This window comes from Arvicanthis niloticus, chromosome X (genome assembly GCF_011762505.2).
Source record: "Arvicanthis niloticus isolate mArvNil1 chromosome X, mArvNil1.pat.X, whole genome shotgun sequence".
Taxonomy (NCBI): Eukaryota; Metazoa; Chordata; class Mammalia; order Rodentia; family Muridae; genus Arvicanthis; species Arvicanthis niloticus.
In genome coordinates this window covers 49,936,026-49,942,341 of record NC_047679.1, presented here as the reverse complement: position 1 = coordinate 49,942,341, position 6,316 = coordinate 49,936,026, and the positions used below count along the sequence as shown (strand labels likewise).

The window sequence follows — 6,316 nt, the reverse complement described above, 5'->3', positions numbered from 1 at the left end:
AAATTAATCAGTACTTATAACATATGGTAGAATTCATTGATAGCATATTTCTAACCATTGTTTCATTCATTACATACTTCTGATAACTTGACAACTGAACATACACTGTGTAGAAATATACTAAATTGACTACAGGTTAATCTTACTTATTGCTTCAGAAAGAACAAAGAGGCATTCATTTTTCCTTTCTTCTTTCTTCCTTTCATTGGTAGCCTGGTTCTTTAGGCATGATAGAAAGACAGGAACAATTATGGTGGCAAAGGTAGGGATAAGAGCTCTCTATTATGAAGCCTCTAATAGCAAAACGTCAAGAATTCACACATAATTAATATTTATTGTAAAGGTTGCCAACAGAGAAAATTCCTTTTATAGATAAATATGTGAAATGGGAATGTTAAAATTGCAGTACTTAAAGCTTAAGTGTATGCAGCCATTCTCATTTCTTATCTGCAATAATGAAAATTTCTAGAAATGTACCAAACCTCCTTTACAGTAAAAGACATGTATAGTTGCCTGTGAAACTCTTGAGGCCCATGATCTTTCTTGCAACGTTGCATTTTTATTTTACTTATGATGTCTATTTTTAAAAAATTAATACAATACCATTGCTAAAACAATTTGGAGAAGAAAGGATTTATTTTATTTCAACAAGAAGTCAGAGAAGGAAACCAAGGCAGGAACTATAGCAGAAGCCATGGAGAAATGCATCTTACTGACTTGTTCCTCATAACTGCTCAGCCTGCTTTCTTATATCATCCAAGATCACTTTCTTATGGATGGTACCACCTCCTGTGGTCCAACATACCTCAATCTTCATCAAGAAAACGCACTACAATCTTCTTCACAGGCTGATCTGTTGGGGACATTTTCTCAATTGAGGTTCCGTCTTCTAAAATAAATCCAACTTGTGTCAAGTTAGCATAAAATTGGCCACTCAAGGCATCTCTATAACCTCACTCATCTAAAAGAAGAAAGAATGTTTTGAGCTATAATTTGATAGTAATCAAAAAATCATATGTGGAAAGACACTTAAGTCTGATTTTTTTTTTTTGCAAAGTCCTCAGTGATGCTCTCAAATGTGCTTTATTCTTTCCCTGGTTGTATCTCTTTTTATTAACTGCACTTTAAAATCTTGAGTGGAGATTCCTAAAGAACAGGGAATTTCTTGGGCTGGTAGCAGCACAGCTGGATTAAGTCTTCTGCTATATTGTTTCTGACATCTTTTGGGTGACTCATTCAAGAACCCTGTGAAGCATTCTTGGTAATTTTCTTGATTGCCTTATTAAATGCTCAGTCTCACTATTTTGGCTCATACTTTTTTTCATATCTCTAAACTTCTGTTTTCTGACCAGAAAACTATGAATCACTTAATAAATGTCATTGGCACCAAAAGTAGGGTACTCGATAGATATTTCCATATACTGATCTCGGGTCAGATGCAAGAGTAAATAACTTACTCTGGAAGACATCATTATAATGCCTGATCTCTTGAATCCCTACCATAGCCCCTCCCCCAGTAATCTTTTTTAAATCTCACAATGGCTTTTTGGTTTTTTTTGGGGGGGGGGGCTGGTTTGGTGTTTTGTTATCAGACTGTCCTCTAACTCATAGAGATCTACCTGTCTCTGCTCCACCACTGCCCACCTAATCTCGTAAAGTTTTTTTTTTTTATTTAATCCATGTGAGGTTTATTCAGGAGATAAGGGCAAAGGTAACAGCAAGAAGAGGGAGAAGAGAGAGAAATTAGGGTGCTCTCTCGTAAAGTTTTAAGTAAGTTCATACTTTTGCTTGTAGTGACACTTATTATAGGGTGCATACATTGGCTATGGATTTTACATGCTTGGTAGAATATCACAGGTTTAAGTACATGACAAGCCATTTGATGTTTAGTCTAGAAAACATGTAGCATCCAGTGATGTTTGTCTATTCCATGTTGGGAACTGAAAATTGCATTGACTATTCAAAGTCTGTAACTCTTTTAACTCTTTTTTCCTTTTAAATATATAAGCAAACAAAAGGAATATTGTTTAACCTGCCTTTATAATTTACATATAAAAGTAAAAATGTTGGCCTAAAATGACAACAAGTAAGAACTTTTATTTGTAAGTGTATCTCCCCATTGCTGTTTAGCTTTTAAAATTGAAAAGAATATTATCTTAAATGTAGATAACTAGTTTTAACTTTTGATCTTTTTCCTTTTGTAGCTTTCTTACATCTCAAAGAGATAGAGATATAAACTTTCCACATTGCTTTTTACTAAGACTACACACTCTGATTTAATGTAATTGTGGCATGTGTATTCATAATTATTGTTGCCAAGCATCACTTTATATAAATCAACATGGGATAAAACAAAAACCTGGGACCAATTTAAGTTTTACATTTTTATTCCTTGTGCACCATAGTTACTACTGTAGCATTTCTCATTGAAAATATGTCTGTGAATATATGTGTGGGTACTTCTGTGATAATTTTTGACTATATAAATTCAGAAAAACTATTGTCTCTTTTTTTGCTTCCTCTTCTCTTGCTCTTAAAGGATGCACATAGCTAAAATAGAGGAGTTTAATAGTTTTCTATAGAATTTATGACTAAAGAATATTTTGGTTACATAAGTACTTTATCTCACTTATAACTAAATGTTTACCAAATAACAATACAACAAAAACATCATATTAATTTGTAAATATATTTTGGACTTACCTATGTATTTTAATACCGAATAAATCTATATAATATTCTAATATTAAGTACTTTAAAAACTTCTTAACATTTATTAAAATACAATTTTGGTATCTACAAGTGTTTCATAAAACATTAAAATGCTTTAAACACAGCATTAATAGATGTCTGAAATTGTACAAGCAGCATTTAAAACACAATAAGCATCTAAATTACAAAAGCTAGGCTACTCAAAATAGCATTCAGTGTAGTGACAAATTAAAACTTTTCTGAAAACACAAAATTTTATGGCAGCTCGAGTTTGATAAGAATTTTCTTCCAAACAGACTCTAGAAAAATTCAATTTTATTTCTATTTTGAATCATCAAGGGCAAAGAAAGAAGAGTAGACAGAAATTGCTTTATGTGACTCAAAATACCTCTAAGTAATGTAGAATGAAATGATTTTGTTGTACTATTCTGAATATACAAATAATGTAAGATTTTTATTAATAATATAAAATTTCTATTATATGATAAAGTAATAATGTTTGTCAAATATCTTTTGTTGATTTTCACTTACATATTATAAAGTACAAGAGAATCTAATTTTTATGAATAATGACATTCAGGAACAGGATAAACTTATTCTGTATATAATTTTTAAGGGGGTAAGGATTGATTAATTCTGTATATCATGGTAGTATGGTCATTTTCAAAATACTAGTTTTACCATGATTATGGGAGGTCTTTCCATTTTCTAGTGACTTAGCAAATTTCTGCCTTCTGAGATTTAAAATGATTTGGTTTATTCCTTGATTTTCTAGGACTGTTTAAACTACTATGAATGAGTATATATGTGATCTCCTTTTCCACATGCTTATTATTGTTATGTAGAAAGGCTGTTAATTTTTGTAAGTTTTTTATGTTGACACTTTGCTGAAAAAGTGGATCATTTCTAGAAGTTTTATGGTGGAATGTTTTGGGTTCATATGGTAGATCTCTGTGGTGGTTTGAATATATTTGATCTTTTTTTATATGGAAAATGGAAGGATTTTATTGTGTGATACCAGATAAGAAACCATATTTACATCTGCTAGCCACCCAGGAAACATGAGTCAGTACTACTGATTCACATATTCATTTTGAATTAAAGAAAGATGGTTTTGACTGCATTTTCCAATATAATTTGCAATGATTAGAATTAGCATGTTCTCTTAAACTTCTGTATTGAACTACAAATAAGTAGGTACTTTATTCACTGGAACTAGATCTGAAAAAGCTTACAGACTTTCCATTCATCTCCCATCTCTGCTGTTACATCTGCCTCCCTCCATCACCATGCTGGATTCCTCTCATCTTCTGTATCATTTCCAGGGGAATCTCGAGACAAGTATGTCTGTGTATTCCCTTGAAAGAATATGGACAAGCCCAATTCCAACTCCATTCTGTCCTCTTGAAATGTGTTTCATTTTGGCAGAATAAGTAAAAGTACTAGTAGGATTCTGAGAACATAAATTCTGGTTTCCTTGCATCATAAACTACAGACAACTCCATTGTATGTTTTACACCCATTTTAACTACAAGACTTTGTATTTGCCTGGTCTTTTGTCATTTATCTTCACTGCTGTCTTGAAATTTACATAAGGCAGTTATACTTTTATAGAAATTCAATTTCAGAGAGGTTCAACAGTACGGCCAAGAACCTACAGGTATAACATGCCAGAATGAGCCAAACTCATATTACCTCATCTGAGATTCTATTACTTGAATGTGTCAGGCTCCAGAGTTTAAGTGAATGAATTGGTAACTTCCTAGGTCCATTCAGGGATTTTATACTTCTACTAGCTATTTTTTCTACTAGAATGAAAACAGGTAGAAACATTTGGTTATCAAATTGGATCCTCTTCTTATTTCTCTCATTTCTAAATTAAGTTATTTGCTCAAATGGTCTTAAGTATTGCCTCTCAGAAAACTCTTCAAGTTATGTATTTCTATTTGTCAAAAGAGACAGCTAGCAAGTCACAGACACCACTAATTCTTCTAAAAATGATTTCATATTTATAACCAATTTAAAACATTTTAGAAAACCTCATAGATTATTTTATTCTCTAGAGTAGTAATATATATTTTCCTTCCTTTGCAATCAGTCTCCTCTTTCTTCACTTGGGAAATACAGTCAAGTCACTGTGTCTCCCTGCTGAGTATCTGTCTCTAACACAATGCCAGTCCCATAGGAGTCAGGAGGGTACTTGATTTCAATGTCTCTTACAAAGAACAAACCAACCTCAACTGGAAAGTAAAACTTAATATTGAATGATTTGGATCACATGATCAATACTGCCAACATATACCCAGGAACTACACATACATAAATTAAAAAATAAATATATGAACAACCCTGAAGAGGTCAAAGAGCTCTCAACATTATGGCCCTCAACTCACAGTAACTTGTATAATTGAATACATGAAAAACAAGGACAGGGAGCTTGGGAGTGCCCATAGGAAATTGTTTTGTGATTTTCTTCATTTGGATTGTATTGCTTTCCTGTCTTCAGGAGGAAAGACTTTGACTTTAAAAGTAACAAAATATTTGAGAAGAGAATTCACATCCTTCAGTTCTAAATGGTATTCTTGGGCGATTTTCTTAGCAGTCCATGTTTCTGGAGAGAGTTTATGGTTATTGAGAAGGGTCAATGCCTCCACAACAGTAATCTTGTCTTTGGGAATGTCCATGAGAGTCTTATCAAAGTGATTTCCTGTCGGCAGTCTGAATTCCTTTGATTCTTTCTGTGGTATAACATTTTTTTTTTACCAGCAAGGAAGGCACCCGATCTTTGGAATCGACATATACATCTCTTAGTAATGACAGCAGCTTGTTATCTTTTCTAGAAGAAACTTCTTGGATTTCTGGATACTGACTCAGGTGCTCTCGCAGGAGGCCGCGGCTTCCTCTTGCTGATCTCCCGCTCCGCTCGCTTCTCCACGTTGAAGTTCCTGAAGGCGCCGGTCAAGCGAGCCCCCATCTCTACATCATGATGCCCTTAGTGCACTACACACGTGGGGAGACACCGGCGCGGGTGACCTCTGTGCTCGCGGAGCATGCGCATACCCAATATGTTTGATCTTATTAGGAGTGTGGCCTTGTTGGAGTAGGTGCAGCCTTGTCAGAGGAAGAGTGTCACAGTGGGGGTGGGCTTAAAGACCCCACTCCTTACTATGTGGGAGTCAGTGGTCTAGCAGCATTCAGATGAAGATGGAAACTCTCAGCTTCTCCTGCACTATACCTGCCCGGATGCTACCATACTCCTGCCTTAATGATAATGAACTGAACCTGTAAGCCAGCCCCAATTAAATGTTTTCCCTTATAAGAGGTGTCTTGGTCCTGGTGTTGGTTCACAGCAGTAAAATCCTGACTTAGACAATCTCTCTTAGCTTTTTGAGAATTCTTTTTAGCTTTTTGATTGATTTTTAGCTTTTTGATATCTATAGAGGCTGCACCAGTTTGCAATTTCACTAACAACAAATGAGAAATTTCCTTCCTCCACATTATCCCCAGCATTTGTCAGTGTATTCTTAGCCATTCTGATTGAGGTAAGATAAAAATCTCAAAGAACTAAAAACAATCAAAGTATCGAGCAAACAGCTCAATCAAA

The 6,316-nt window shown here is 34.3% G+C and overlaps 1 pseudogene; it reads right to left on the bottom strand.

The window, feature by feature from the left end:
• Positions 1-5,170: 5,170 nt before the first annotated feature.
• On the bottom strand, positions 5,171-5,686 carry LOC117694032 (NADH dehydrogenase [ubiquinone] 1 alpha subcomplex assembly factor 4 pseudogene; annotated as a pseudogene).
• Positions 5,687-6,316: the final 630 nt, after the last annotated feature.